The sequence below is a fragment of the Epinephelus fuscoguttatus genome, linkage group LG6 (genome assembly GCF_011397635.1).
Source record: "Epinephelus fuscoguttatus linkage group LG6, E.fuscoguttatus.final_Chr_v1".
Classification (NCBI taxonomy): domain Eukaryota; kingdom Metazoa; phylum Chordata; class Actinopteri; order Perciformes; family Serranidae; genus Epinephelus; species Epinephelus fuscoguttatus.
The window spans coordinates 19,785,400-19,802,426 of NC_064757.1; the positions used below are offsets into that span (position 1 = coordinate 19,785,400).

The 17,027-nt window shown below is 40.5% G+C and overlaps 2 pseudogenes; both read left to right on the forward strand.

Annotated features, from left to right (window-relative positions):
• The first annotated feature begins 1,026 nt into the window (after window positions 1-1,026).
• On the forward strand, window positions 1,027-7,809 carry LOC125890523 (arrestin domain-containing protein 2-like; annotated as a pseudogene).
• A 2,322-nt stretch (window positions 7,810-10,131) lies between these two features.
• Window positions 10,132-16,174, forward strand: LOC125889840 (arrestin domain-containing protein 4-like; annotated as a pseudogene).
• The last annotated feature ends 853 nt before the right edge of the window (window positions 16,175-17,027 follow it).

A 17,027-nucleotide genomic window follows, 5' to 3' on the forward strand; every position in this document is an offset into this window, starting at 1 on the left:
TTTTTTTTTTTTTTTGCGAAGGATATGTTTTTCCACGGTCAGTTGTTTCAAATGTGTCACAAAGAAGAAGTTTGTAAGAAATGCATGTGAAAAGAGAACTTCTGTTTTTTGTCGGTTAAACATGGCATGCAAAAAAACAGCAGTTCATCTCATCCATCTCATCCAGTGAGATGGCGCCCAAGTTCAGTTTGTGGTGGCAATACCAAACATGAGGGCAAAGCTATGTAGTTGACCCCTGTGTTAGATCTCAAAAACAGAAGGATGTCAGGTGTGCAAGAAAATATTCTCCTGATCTGATGCCAACAATCCAGAATTGTGACATTTTCTCAGTGAAGTACCATTTGCAATGATGTTTTTATGGTAAAGCCAGGTTCATATCCTGATGGGGCTGTTAGGGGTCCGAGCTACAGCAACTTCCCTCCCCCTGCAGTGGCCATGGGTCTTTATCCTGCATCCCCACACTCAGGGAGATATAGAAACCCAAGAGGTCAAAGGTATTCGGCACCACCACCCAGGTAACCCACCTGTGTATGCTGGTCCACCAGGCGTGTATCCTGTTCATCCAGCAGACGAGTTGGGGCTTCAGTAACCAATCAATCTGTACTCCACCCTTTGCCTACTGCGCCAATACTTCAACCACTTCTCTATCCCCCAGAGATCTACACATTCCCTCCTCCACCCTTTCACATATCCCTAACTGCTCCTACATACAGCCTGCTGCCTTCTGCACCAATGATGAGCACAGACTTTCTGTCTCAACTGGATGAAGCTCCTCCAGCACTCATACCAGTTAAATTTTTTGATATTAACACATTGTAAATAGTACAGAACTTACACATAAGATCCAATTAACTCACTGTTTTTACCAAACAATCCCCTTAAATTTGTGCAAATCTGAAGAGCCTTTTGTGCATTCTGCTGTTGTGATATCTGGATTGTTCTCCTCACACAAAACAAAAATAGGATGTTTTCTAATGACATCAAGCTCAGAGCAGATCCACGCCTAGATGTAGGAGGCAGCTAACAGTTATCAGTCAGGACTATTAGTAAGCCAATCCCTCTTGCCGTGTAGCCACATATGGGGGAAACACAGCGCTAATACATCTAAAATGTCTCCAATAAAGGACCTGCATCTCGTCTATGAATATCTTAATGAAGATGGGACATTTTCTGAAGGAGATACTATCACAGGCACAGTCAGTTTTACTCTGACAGAAGCGACCAATGTGAAGGGGCTGATGGTGAAAGCAAAAGGAGATGTGAATGTGCACTGGACACATGGCTCTGGGGATAGTGAGGAATCGTACAGTGCGCACGAGAGATACTTCAAAGTCAAAGAGTACCTGATTGCAGAAACTGGTAGGGCAAATACATGCATGATTTACTTGTCTACCTTAACACTTGAATATAGTTTGTTATTTTAAAATATTAGCTGTTAGTTTTAGGGTGGCTGTACACAGCCTACCTTGTAAGTTATGGCTATACTGTGCCCGTATTGCTTTAGTATGGGTACCTGAGGATGTTTATACTGTCCGCTTGTCCATCAAATCCATTATTTCTTTAGATATGCTGTTTCACAAATATATAATCTGCTAATAGTTTTTAAAACACCTAAAATGCATCATGAATAAATGTTATCTACTTGTGTATCGTAGATTATGGTCTATACTTTGTACATGTCCACACACATTCTGAACTGCATAGATTTTTCCATTACAGCTTGACTTCCCAGAACTACATGAGCCTCACAGTCTCATTGAGCACACACCGCAAAGTAGCAGCTCTGTCATTTATAAAGTCTCTACAGAAAGTGTCATTCATTCTCACTTTTTTGCAGGCACTGATCTCCCCAAAGGAGACCATCGCTTTCCATTCCGTCTTCAAATCCCACAGGGGTAAGTCAGAATTTCTAGCATCTAGCATTAGTACTATGGCATTGTTTGCTAATACAAATAATACTGCATTCACGGACTGGTTCTGCTTTACAGGGACATGCCATCATCCTTCAAGGGGATTCATGGTAAAATTGTTTACATCCTTGAAGCAAAGATGTCCAGGAGCTGGCGGTGGCCCACTACAGTGAAAGAAGAGCTCAAATTTGTTTCAAAAAACCTTCCGCATCTTGGCCAGGTAATGGTAAGTAGGACACTACAATGAAACATGTTGTGAATGTGACATGTTATGTACACTTTCCAAATTAACTTCAGTATTATAGTGGGAAAATAGTTAAGATAAGAAGTCACATGACATAGGAGCCAGTTGGCTTAGACAGACAGAGGTGAATAAAGGGGGTCAGGGAAAGGCAACAATAAAGAGTTAATTTTATTGTTGCCTTTTATTTATTCAGAGTCTGAATTTAATTGAATGAAATTTGTTGTGGAGAAAGTTCTAACATTATAGCAGTGTACATATGATATGGAGAAGGCAGGCAACAGGACCTTCTGTAATAGATATGATACAATATGAAGTGTAATATGTTGAACAAACAGAAAGCCAGTTGTTTCAATAAACAGGAAATGGAGCTATTTCTACGAAAAGGAGTGAAGCTGGGAGTGAGGTGAGTGGTGTGGTGCAATTACTAATCTGACCTAATGGCCCATTAGAGAATCATTAGAGAGCATACAGACATACAAATATTGCTCATCCCCATCTTAAACCTTTCAAGATGCCAGTATTTCTTCTGAACTTTGAATTTCAGCTGTGTGAGGTATTACGCTGATATGAAATAATGCTGGTTTGTATGATTTGTTCTAGTGTCCCCAGTCTGGTTCAGTGGCTAAAGAGACGGGGGTTTTCTCCAAAAGATTGGTCCAAATGTCTGCTACTGTTGACAGGAAGTTCTGCTCTCCAGGTAAAGGCACTCTGGCTCACATGGAACACAACCAAGTGTCAATGTGAAAACAAAAAGTAATGATTTGCAAATTCTTTCTGATCTATATTTAGTTAAACACAGTACAAAAACAAGATATATAATGTTCTAGAAGAGGAAGAATTTTCAACTTTTCAACTTTTTCACTCTGTTGTCATACACAGACAGGCCTGAAATACACACACATGCACAAACAGGATGCATTAAATGCAGAGATGTCAGAGTAAAGGGGCAGGCCATGGACAGGCGCCCTGAGCAGTTGGGGGGCTTGGTGCCTTGCTCAAGAGCATCTTGGCAGTGCCCAGGAGGCAAACTAGCACCTCTCCAGCTGCCAGCCAACCCTCCATACTTCGTCCGCTCAGGCACTTGACCCTCCAGTTCCCAACCCAAGTCCGTATGGACTGAGCTACTGCTGCCCCTTACTAGAAAGCTTTATTGATTTTTATAAATATACACTCTCTAGTCCATAGCCATTGAGTATAGCATACCATACTATGACTTAGTCATACCAAAAATTAGAAAGAAACAACAACATTCAGCCACAGGGGGAGCCATAGCAATCAGTCGCATTTTAGTCATTTTTAAACATTTTTCTGTTGTTATAGCGCCACCCAGTTGCCAATTAGAGTTAAATTTCTCCAGTCACCTTGAGGCGTCCTGTTCTACATATCTACCAAGTTTAGTAAAAAACCATGTGGCGGTTAGGCCTAGATAAGAAATTATCTCTCTAGTGCCCCCATTTTGTTCGATGGGGTCAATAATGGAGGTGTCCCCTCAGATTATGTATGGTCATATGCCTACAAAGTTGCGTGGTGATGGGTGAAACCCTTGACATGTTATACACGTGTGTGATGAGCCACACCCTGTGCAATATTCATTGCCTTATAGAAGCTCAGTTTTAGTAAGTTTTCCAACTTTTGCCAAGAGGGAACTTTAGATATTGGTCCCTAGATTATGTTCACCGAGTTTCATGCAGATCAGTCAAACTTCCTAGGAAGAGATCGATTTTATGTGTTTTTCAAAAAAATTCAAAATGGTGGGAAATCTATATAACCGGAAGTTATGGATTCTTGGGGCAAATTTGTTCCTCATGAGGAGAGGCATCTCTGTGTAAAGTTTCATGTCTCTACGACATATGGGACATGAGATTTGCCCATTCAAAGTTGGCAATTTCAATCGGTTGCTATAGCGCCCCCCTTTGGCCAATTGATGTAATATTGCTTCATTCGCATCCTCCCATGACCCTCTACCACTGTGCCAAATTTCACATGGACTGACCAAGTCAGTGAGGAGAAAAACGCGGAGCAGACACACACACACACACACACACACACACAGAGTTGTTTTCTGTTATGGTTTGTTCAAAGCCTGGGGCCTGTATCACGAAGCAGGATTAATGTCTTAGCGAGGTAACTTCAGGGTTAACCCTGGGTTTTCGGTATCACGAAGCCGGTTCAGTTCTTATCGGGGTAGATCACCATGGTAACTTACTCTGAACGGCTATCCTGCTCCGGAGCAGGGTAAGTTCAGGGTTGAATCTGATCCTATAAAAGGCACCACCCACTGGCCAATCAGCTGTTCGGAAAAAAATGACTCCGCTGACAGAAATGCAGCCCAGCCATGACGGGAAGTTTAATTCATTTGATTGATTTTGATTTGAAAGTTTATTTTGAACATTAAAAAAGAATGCAACAACAACAGACAATGAAAAGACTGTTCAAAAAGGAGTGGAAAGAAGTCGAAATGTCATAAGAAAGAAACTGATCATTTGCGGACACTTAATAGCACCATTAATTAGTGCCAACATTTTGTTTTGTTGGAGGAAATGATCCCTGTTAGAGATAATGGGCCTAATTGACAGCTTTGCTGCTGGAAATGTGGAAAGTAGCCTATCATGTCTACACTTCATGGTGTTTGAGGGATTTTCCTTTTTGGTTTTTAAAGAGGGAGACTAGGCGCAGCTGTTAATTTCTAACAGAGCTCAATATCAGGATGATTTTATTCAGACTATCAATTTGGTGTTGATATGATTTAATTGTGGCGTCAGCTTTAAGCTTTATTGTAGCATATATAACGTTATGACAAAGAAGACCAATTTATCAGACGCAATGATGTTAGACGATAATTGTAATACACGCAATTCATCTGCGCAGCATTGATTTCCTGGGATTCAAGGGTGTGATCAGTGTCAGATGTACAGGTACAGGTAGCCTACTGTAGCTACTTGAACCAGTGATGAGTAATTTAACCTACACATCATTTTATTTGCTACCTAGCTACCTTGTTTTGTCTTGATTTTTCCCTCTATCCTCCATTTCTTCTTTCCTTACTCGTTTTTTTCCCTCTCTATTATGTGATTTCATTGATGTTTTGACAGGGGAATTTCTTTGAAAAGCTTTTAGTGGCTTCTAACCTCTCTGGCACTTTTCCTTTTTTAATCTTGTAAATGTTATACTGTCTGTTTTTAACATTATGTGCAAATAAACTAATCTAAACTAATACTAAACATTATTCATCCCGTTATGCATTGCCACGCATGTTTCCTCCTCCTGCAGCTGCCATGGTGTTGGCCTTTTCTGCAATGTTGCTTTTCACCTCCTCATATTTTAGTAGAATTAATCTCTGATCCTCACATGAGAAATGCTTTTTTCCCCTCACATACGGCGCCCTGTGAGGACGCTCAGTGACGCTGCGCTTCTCTCATGATTGTGATTGGTCCGCTGCGTGCGCGTTCACGGCTCTTGATAAAGCAACCCTGGGTTGAGTTACCGAGCTGATATCCAGCGTCGTGATACCGATTATACTGATTGCCATTGTTAGGGTTAGTCAAGTCAACCCAGGATAGGTCTGGGTAACCCAGGAAAGGTTGATCTCGCTTTGTGATACAGGCCCCTGGACCCAAATGCACGACTCAGATAAACAGTGAATAACAAGTCGTTAATGTTCAATGTGCTGGCAAGTGCAAGGGGGAGGGGTGGTGCGTAGTCCCAGGATCCAGACGTGGCTTGTGAAGTCACCACTGAGGGGAAGAGTGAGAGTGTCTTTGATGTGGCGTCTGCCACGTGGTAATGGCGGTGCTGCGGCACGGCGCAGTGGTGTCCCTCTCTCGAGCGTACTCACTCTGAAGGGAAACACAGGAGAGCAGGCGACGGGCAGGCCGGTCCACAGGCAGGCAGGGAAGAAGCACACACGAGATCACGGGGCAAGCACGGCAATCTGAGTTGAGGTGGAAGGAACACAGAGGTATTAGCTACGCAAGCTAATCATAAGGCACAACAAGCCAGGATGCAAACTGTCACGTAGACTGATGAAACGATCTGGCGCCGTGTAGGAGGGAATCCAGAGGCTTTATGGAGAGGTTGATTACTGAAGTGGATTCACCTGGCGATGCCTGTGGAAGGAGACCACGCCCACATGCACACACGCACAACAGACAGGGGGAGAGACACAGGATGAATAATACAGACTGGGAATGACAAAACACACACACATAAGGGAGGAGGAAGGGCTGCCATGATGAGGATCGTGACATTTTTATCATTATATAGGAAGATTATGAAATTAATGCCTGCAGTACCTCCTGAAACAGTTGGTAAAGGGGCAACAAAAGACTGGGAAAGTTGTCGAAAGCTCAAAAACACCTATTATGAACATTCCACAGGTAAAGAGGTTAACTGATAGATCATTGGGTATCAACCCTGTCCAAACTTTAAAGAACATGTTGCAGGCATCAAACTCAGAATGAGTGTATATTTACAAAAAACAATAAAGTTGATCAGTTTGAACATTAAACATCTTGTCTTTGTACTGTATTCAATTGATTTGAGGTTGATAAGGATTTACAAATTATTGCATTTTTTTGTCATATGTTTTACACAGTGTCCCAGCTTTTTTAGAATTGGGGTTGTATGAATATGCTCTAATGGCAAGTTTGTACAGCACCTAGATTGTATGTATAGGCCTTTGTGTTAAATATAATATTTTCCCTGTATGGTGACATTATTCTAGAAGAAAAAGAGTATATTTAGATGTAATGATTTGTTTTTTTGATAGGTGACACAATATCTATTGTTGCCCAAATCAGCAACTCCTCTTCCAAAGAAATGAAGCCCAAATTCAGTTTACATCAGAAGGTAGTGTATCATGCCAGAGGCTCTACAGAAACCGATGACCAATGTCTGTGCAAAATAATCGGAGAGGTTATCACAGAGAAGTCAGAGAGAACTGTGACCTGCCAAATGGAGATTCCTCCTGATGTCCTCTACGCTCTCCATAACTGTGAACATATCTCAGTTGAACATTACCTCAAGGTACGTAATAATGTTATCGTGACATTACATCAACTCAGAACTGAAGTAAATGCAAATATTGGCACTTAAGTAATTGTAACACGGATGATTATTGTCTTACATTACGTTTATCAGACTGCACGATCAACATGATAGTTTCATAAATGTCAGTCTGATTCAAATCATCTCTGTGTTATGTCCTGTCTGCTGGTAAAGGTTATAATTTCTTGTTTTGAGTTCCTGGTCATTACTATTTGTTTCATATACTCACCCGTTGTCTCGTTACAGATAAATTCACTTCCTGTCCTTTTGCCTGCCTGATTGTTTGCACCACCTTGATTAGCTGAACCTGTCCCTTATTAGTAGACAGATTTTACTTCTTGAAATGTGTGTGTTTCACAGGTGTATTTGGACATCAGTTTTGCCTCTGACCCAGAGGTGGTGTTTCCACTGGGCATCGTTCCTTCTAGCAAAGCCGCCCTTCAGCCTGATGAGGCTGCGGGGCCTTACTCAGCATGGGGTGCTGGAGCCCCAAGTTACAGCTACTTCCCTCCCCCTGCCTTCCCTATGTGACCTTGTCCTATATCCCCTGGCTCAGGTGCTTATGGATACCCGGCACCAGATCCCACTCAACATGCAAGAGATAGATAGTTAAGCAGAGCATTGTATCAGTCACAGTGGGAAATTTTACTGTTACAGCAGCTCAGAGTGTTGCAACAAAATATAGCCTACAATATTTACCAACAATATACAATACTAATAATAGTTCTGTAGTTATAAGCGACTGTAATACTCAGTGTCCACAACAGACTGCTCCATATACTTTCTCAACTGCAGCTTCATCTTCATCAAGCCCCTACTGCTCCACCTCTGCTTCAACAAAAGTATTAACAAATGTGAAACTGTGTTGTTGTTTTTTACAGTCATGGATGAAAAATGATGTGTTTGTATCCCTTATTCATTTCACTGTAGGGTGGAAAATTGTTAAATTTAGTTCAGTGAAAACATATTTTCATTTGGTTTCTTGTTTTCATTAAAGATCTTTGCTAATTCGGGCAATGCCCTTAAACTCAACTAGTTTTCCTCAATATCAGGGATGTGAAACTTATTTTAGTTCATGGGCCACATACAGCCCAATTTGATCTCAAGTGGCCCGGACCAGTGAAACCATTGCATAATAACCTATAGATAACAACCTCGTCAAATGTTTCCCTTTTTCAGTGTAAAAATTCTGAACGTTCATCTATTTACAAAACAAATGATGGAGAGCCCGTGATATCATCAGAAAAATTATGTGAAAATTCAACAGTATGTCTCAGATATTTCACATTTAGTCAGTCTTTACTCACTTTCATTCCATGTGCTTTTTTTCCCAGAATTGTGCACTTTAGTGGAAGCTATTAAAGAAGCAGATTAAGTCATGCCTTTCCTTACAAACCCCATCTTGTTTTAAATTATAAGTCTGATATAGATTATTTTGTACTGAAGTTGCTTGTTAGCAATATTTTGCACAATGTTCAATATCTAAAAATATGACCACAGTATATTCATTGGTATCTCAGAGAACTGTATTCTGGGCAGGGTGGAAAAGCCTCTTACACGAAGTATCTTTTACATGAAGTAGCTGCTCATTATTCAACTGTTTCTGAAACCTCTTAGGCCCTGATCACACAGGACATGGTTGCAGGCTGCAAAACATGAGGCGCGCTGCATTGCATTTTATTTTTATTTTTTTAAAAACCAAATGCCACTAGTAAAAGAAAATGTCTGCTCCGCCTTTTTATTGTTTCCAGGCAACCACCCCATCACCTCCTAACATTCTCGTGTAATCAGTTTATTTCATTCATTTGACAGTAATTATTATCTATACCCTAAAATGTTCAGGCAAAGGTCTGGTTGAGGATGACAGGCTGTCAGTTAATAGTTTGTTGGGTGCATAGAAACAGAGATCTGTGTGGGTAGCCTACATGAGACCCTAAAAAAGAGAGTGGATCACAGGGAGTACCACCAGTCCAGGAGCTTCTCCTCCATGATGGCCATTTCCAGGCATATTTTAGGATGATTTGGGGGCAGTTTGACAACCTGCCGTCTATCGTCGGGCCATATAGCTCTGGGTATCCAGCTACCACTACCACCAGTCTCTCCTCCATTTTTTTTTGCCAGCTTTAAACTTGTTGTCATGACAACCACAGAAGGCCTGCCTCTATGGTATGGTAAAGCCAGGTCCATATCCTGCTGGGGCTGTTGGGGGTCTGAGCTGCAGAAACTTCCCTCCTCCTGCAGTGTCCATGGGTCCTTATCCTGCATCCCCACACTCAGGGAGATATAGAAGCCCAAGAGCCCAAAAGCATTCAGCACCACCTTCTGTGTACCCAGGTAACCCACCTGTGTATGCTGGTCCACCAGGCGTGTATCCTGTTCATCCAGCACACATGAGTTGGGGCTTCAGTAACCAGTCAATCTGTACTCCACCCTTTGCCCACTGCTCCAATACTTCAACCACTTCTCTATCCCCCAGAGATCTACATATTTCCTCCTCCACCCTTTCACATATCCCTAACTGCTCCTACATACAGCCTGCTGCCTTCTGCACCAATGATGAGCACAGACTTTCTGTCTCAACTGGATGAAGCTCCTCCAGCACTCATACAAGTTATATTTCTTGATATTAACACATTGTAAATAGTACAGAACTTACACATAAGAGCCAATTAACTCACTGTTTTTACCAAACAATCCCCTTAAATTTGTGCAAATCTGAAAGAGCCTTTTGTGCATTCTGCTGTTGTGATATCTGGATTGTTCTCCTCACACAAAACAAAAATAGGATGTTTTCTAATGACATCAAGCTCAGAGCAGAGCCGCGCCTAGTTGTGGGAGGCAGCTAACAGTTATCAGTCAGGACTATTAGTAAGCCAATCCCTCTTGCCGTGTAGCCACATATGGGGGAAACACAGCACTGATACATCTAAAATGTCTCCGATAAAGGACCTGCATCTCGTCTATGAATATCTAAATGAAGATGGGACATTTTCTGAAGGAGATACTATCACAGGCACAGTCAGTTTTACTCTGACAGAAGCGACCAAAGTGAAGGGGCTGATGGTGAAAGCAAAAGGAGATGTGAATGTGCACTGGACACGTGGCTCTGGAGATAACAAGAAATCCTACAGTGCGCACGAGAGATACTTCAAAGTCAAAGAGTACCTGATTGCAGAAACTGGTAGGGCAAATACATGCATGATTTACTTGTCTACCATAACACTTGAACATAATTTGTTATTTTAAAATATTAGGCGTTAGTTTTAGGGTGGCTGTACACAGCCTACCTTGTAAGTTATGGCTATACTGTGCCCGTATTGCTTTAGTATGGGTACCTGAGGATGTTTACACTGTCCGCTTGTCCATCAAATCCATTATTTCTTTAGATATGCTGTTTCACAAAATTATAATCTGCTAATAGTTTTTAAAACACCTAAAATGCATCATGAATAAATGTTATCTACTTGTGTATCGTAGATTATGGTCTATACCTTGTACATGTCCACACACATTCTGAACTGCATAGATTTTTCCATTACAGCTTGACTTACCAGAACTACATGAGCCTCACAGTCTCATTGAGCACACACCACAAAGTGGCCTACATGAATCCAGCTCTGTCATTTATAAAGTCTCTACAGAAAGTGTCATTCATTCTCACTTTTTTGCAGGCACTGATCTCCCCAAAGGAGACCATCGCTTTCCATTCCGTCTTCAAATCCCACAGGGGTAAGTCAGAATTTCTAGCATCTAGCATTAGTACTATGGCATTGTTTGCTAATACAAATAATACTGCATTCACGGACTGGTTCTGCTTTACAGGGACATGCCGTCATCCTTCAAGGGGATTCATGGTAAAATTGTTTACATCCTTGAAGCAAAGATGTCCAGGAGCTGGCGGTGGCCCACTACAGTGAAAGAAGAGCTCAAATTTGTTTCAAAAAACCTTCCGCATCTTGGCCAGGTAATGGTAAGTAGGACACTACAATGAAACATGTTGTGAATGTGACATGTTTTTTACATTTTCCAAATTAACTTCAATATTATAATGGGAAAATAGTTAAGATAAGAAGTCACATGACTTAGGAGTCAGTTGGCTTAGACAGACAGAGGTAAATAAAGGGGGTCAGGGGTTCACAATAAAGAGTTAATTTTATTGTTGCCTTTTATTTATTCAGAGTCTGAATTTAGTTGAATGAAATTCTAACATTACAGCAGTGTACATATGATATGGAAAAGGCAGGCAACAGGACCTTCTGTAATAGATATGATATAATTTGAAGTGTAATGTGTTGAACAAACAGAAAGCCAGTTGTTTCAATAAACAGGAAATGGAGCCATTTCCACTAAAAGGAGTGAAGCTGGGAGTGAGGTGAGTGGTGTGGTGCAATTACTGATCTGACCTAATGGCCCATTAGAGAATCATTAGAGAGCATACAGACATACAAATATTGCTCATCCCCATCTTAAACCTTTCAAGATGCCAGTATTTCTTCTGAACTTTGAATTTCAGCTGTGTGAGGTATTACGCTGATATGAAATAATGCTGGTTTGTATGATTTGTTCTAGTGTCCCCAGTCTGGTTCAGTGGACAAAGAGACGGGGGTTTTCTCCAAAAGATTGGTCCAAATGTCTGCTACTGTTGACAGGAAGTTCTGCTCTCCAGGTAAAGGCACTCTGGCTCACAGGGAACATAACCAAGTGTGAATGTGAGACATAAAATGCATGTTTACAGCTTTGTACATTGTACAACCCCAAGTCCAAAAGGTTGGGACCAGTGTTAAACATAAATAAAAACAAATGATTGCCAAATCCTTTCTGATCTATATTTAGTTAAATACAGCACAAAAACAAGATATATATAATGTTCTAGAAGAGGAAGAATTTTCAACTTTTTCACTCTGTTGTCATACACAGACAGGCCTGAAATACACACACATGCACAAACAGGACCTATACATGCATTAAATGCAGAGATGTCAGAGTAAAGGGGCAGGCCATGGACAAGCGTCCTAAGCATTTGGGGGGCTCGGTGCCTTGGTCAAGAGCATCTCGGCAGTGCCCATGAGGCAAACTAGCACCTCTCCAGCTGCCAGCCGACCCACCATACTTCGTCCGCTCAGGGACTTGAACTAGCAACCCTCCAGTTCCCAACCCAAGTACGTATGGACAAGCTTAATTGATTTTTATAAATATACACTCACTAGTCCATACCCATTGAGTACAGCAGACCATACCATGACTTAGTCATATCAAAAATTAGAAAGAAAAAAAAAACATTCGGCCACAGGGGGAGCCACAGCGATCGGTCACATTTTAGCAATTTTTAACCCTTTGATGCACAACGCACACCCCTTCTAATGCACAACATGGGTCAAAAACGAGCCATATCCATTTCCCATGTTATTTCATGCTGGCTGAGTGTTTCTTTGCGCTGTCTTTTGAAATGAAATTATTTTATGATTGAATATTCCAAGTGTTCTTTAAATATCTTGTTTTTGATTACAACAAATCATTATTTCCATTTTTCTTTTCATGCTTTATGAACAAATATAGTTTTTGTATTACTACATCAAGTTTACACACAGATCAAAAATGACCCATTCGTCCAAGTGTGATTTAAAATTAAATGACTTAATACTATAATAATTATTTGTTTCAAATAATTACTTTAGCAGTGAGTGGGGCCAAACACTCATACAATATTTGCAACATGTTTATTTATCATTTTGTCTCATACACATACCTCTGATAGCAGATAACATGGTTATGTAGAGACAGAAATGACATGCCATGGTGTAAACAAGATAAATGGCATAGGGCTTTGTTTAATAAAAGGACAAGTTATAGACATGTTCTATAGGAAAGGTAACCTTAAATGACTTCTGTTGTGATCTGGTGCTATATAGAAAATAAAATTAAATAAAATTAACTTGACCTTCAAGGGGGGGTGGGGGTGGTTCATTCTAGAACATGCGCTTCAACTAGTAGCAGCAAAGTCTGGTAGCTCTGCAATTTTACTTAGTTTTACTGAATTTTTATTATATGTTTCTCAACTGCTAATGGATATTTCTGTGAAGAGAAGAGTTTATTCAAGAGAGGAGCTTTTTTCGTTGAAACGGAGCGAGTCTGGAGGACACCATCCTATTAAGTTAGTTATCTAACTACTTGGCTAAGTAGCTTAGCTAACTACTTAGCCAAATAGTTAGATAACGACTTAGCTAACTATTGTAGTTAGCTAACCTAACTACTTAGTTAGGTTAGCTAACTACAATAGTTAGCTAACTACAAAGAACTAAAATAGAATATGTCAACAGCTAGCTAGCTAACAGTAATTACTTACAAGTAATGTACTCACTCTCAAGGTAACCTAAACCTAATCAAATATAATGTACAACTATATTTCACAATTATCATCAAATATTTTCTTGAAAAAAAAAAAGATGATTTGTGCTAAACAAAAACAAGATATTTATTGATTACTTGGAATACATCCAGCCATACATGAAATAACATAGAAAATGGATATGGGTCATTTTAGACCCATGTTGTGCATTAGAAGGGTAGTGATACAAAAAGGGTTTTTATTCAAAAAGTAAGAAAGGAAAACATAAAATAAGGATGTATAATGATCAAGTTAATTGAGGAAAACCTGGAATACTGAATGATGAAATTAATTTATTGCAAAGACATAGAACATAAAAACTCATTCGGGTCACTTTAGACCTATGTTGTGCATCAAAGGGTTAAGCATTTTTCTGTTGTTATAGCGCCACCCAGTTGCCAATTAGAGTTAAATTTCTCCAGTCACCTTGAGGCGTCCTGTTCTACATATCTATCAAGTTTAGTAAAAATCCATATGGCGGTAAGGCCTAGATAAGAAATTAGCTCTCTAGTGCCCCCATTTTGTTTGATGGGGTCAATAATGGAGGGGTCCCCTCAGATCATGTGTGGTCATATGCCTACAAAGTTGCGTGGTGATCTGTGAAACTCTTGAGATGTTATACACCTTTATGTGATGAGCCACGCCCTGCGCAATATTCATTGCCTTATAGAAGCTCAGTTTTAGTAAGTTTTCCAACTTTTGCCAAGAGGGAACTTTAGATATTGGTCCCTAGATTATGTTCACTGAGTTTCATGCAGATTGGTCAAACTTCCTAGGAAGAGATCGATTTTATGTGTTTTTCAAAAAATTCAAAATGGCGGGAAATCTATATAACCGGAAGTTATGGATTCTTGGGGCAAATTTGTTCCTCATGAGGAGAGGCATCTCTGTGCAAAGTTTCATGTCTCCATGACATAGGTGGCATGAGATATTCCCATTTAAAGTTTGCAATTTCAATCGGTTGCTATAGCGCCCCCCTTTGGCCAATTGATGTAATATTGCTTCATTCGCATCCTCCCATGACCCTCTACCACTGTGCCAAATTTCACATGGACTGACCAAGTCAGTGAGGAGAAAAACGTGGAACAGACACACACACGCACACACACACACACACACACACACACACACACACACACACACACACACACACACGCACACTCACACGCACACACACACACACACACACACACACACACACACACACACAGATTATGAAATTAATGCCTGCAGTACAAGTTTGTACATCACTTAGATTGTATGTATAGGCCTTTGTGTTAAATATAATATTTTCCCTGTATGGTGACATTATTCTAGAAGAAAAAGAGTATATTTAGATGTAATGATTTGTTTTTTTGATAGGTGACACAATATCTATTGTTGCCCAAATCAGCAACTCCTCTTCCAAAGAAATGAAGCCCAAATTCAGTTTACATCAGAAGGTAGTGTACCGCGCCAGTGGCTCCACTCAAACCGATGACCAATGTCTGTGCAAAATGATCGGAGAGGTTATCACAGAGAAGTCAGAGAGAACTGTGACCTGCCAAATGGAGATTCCTCCTGATGTCCTCTACGCTCTCCATAACTGTGAACATATCTCAGTTGAACATTACCTCAAGGTACGTAATAATGTTATCGTGACATTACATCAACTCAGAACTGAAGTAAATGCAAATATTGGCACTTAAGTAATTGTAACACGGATGATTATTGTCTTACATTACGTTTATCAGACTGCACGATCAACGTGATAGTTTCATAAATGTTAGTCTGATTCAGATCATCTCTGTGTTATGTCCTGTCTGCTGGTAAAGGTTATATTTTCTTGTTTTGAGTTCCTGGTCATTACTATTTTGTTTCGTATACTCACGTTACAGATAAATTCACTTCCTGTCCTTTTGCCTGCCTGATTGTTTGCACCACCTTGATTAGCTGAACCTGTCCCTTATTAGTAGACAGATTTTACTTTTTGAAATGTGTGTGTTTCACAGGTGTATTTGGACATCAGCTTTGCCTTTGACCCAGAGGTGGTGTTTCCACTGGGCATCGCTCCTTCTAGCATGGCCGCCCTTCAGCCTGATGAGGCTGCGGGGCCTTACTCAGCATGGGGTGCTGGAGCCCCAAGTTACAGCTACTTCCCTCCCCCTGCCTTCCCTATGTGACCTTGTCCTATATCCCCTGGCTCAGGTGCTTATGGATACCCGGCACTACATAGATCCCACTCAACATGCAAGAGATAGATAGTTAAGTAGAGCATTGTATCAGAATCAGAATCAGAATCAGAAATACTTTATTGATCCCCGAGGGAAAATTATTTATGTTACAGGTGCTCCTTGTAAGAGAGGAAAGATACGTGAAAATATAAGAAATTTAAACAATAGTATTTACAAATATATAGATAAATAAACAGGAATTATTAACAAACATAAACGTAAATAAATACAGTCACGGTGGGAAATTTTACTGTTACAGCAGCTCAGAGTGTTGCAACAAAATATAGCCTACAATATTTACCAACAATATACAATACTAATAATAGTTCTGTAGTTATAAGCGACTGTAATACTCGGTGTCCACAACAGGATGCTCCATATACTTTCTCAACTGCAGCTTCATCTTCATCAAGCCCCTACTGCTCCACCTCTGCTTCAACAAAAGTATTTTTACGTTTAAGTTAAGTTAGTTTTAAGTTTATTTACTTTATTAATCCCCCTAAGGAGAAATTCAATGTTTTTACTCTTGCTTGTCAATTACATACAAGTCCGAAAGACACACACATGCACAAACAGGACCTATACAGTGGGGAGATGTCAGAGTGAGGGGGCTGCCCTTGGTGAGGCACCCTGAACGGTTGGGGGGTTCAGTGCCTTGCTCAAGGGCACCTCGGCAGTGCCCAGGAGGTGAACTGGCCCCTCTCCAGCCACCAGTCCACGCTCCATATTTTGGTCTGGACAAGGACTCGAACAGGCAACCCTCCAGTTCCCAACCCAAGTCCCTATGGACTGAGCTACTGCCGCCCCCAAACGTGAAACTGTGTTCTGTGTTTGTACTAATGTTTATAACTTTTTAACAGTTATGCTACTGATGCAAAATGACATGTTTGTGCCCCTTATTCATTTCACTGTACGGTGGAAAATTGTTAGGTTTAGTTTAATGAAATTATATTTTCATTTGGTTCCTTGTTTTTATTAAAGATGTTTGCTCATTCATGGCAATGCCCTTAAACTCAGCTTTTCCTCTATATCAGGGGATGTCAAACTAGATTGAGTTTGATCTCAAGTGGGTCAGACCATTGACACCATCGCATATTAACCCATGAATAACAAACCCTTCAAATGTTTCCCTTTTCAGTGTAAAGATTCTGAAAGTGTTCATCCATTTACAAAAGAAATAATGAACAGTCTGCAATATCCTCCAAAAATTATGTGCAAATTCAACAGTA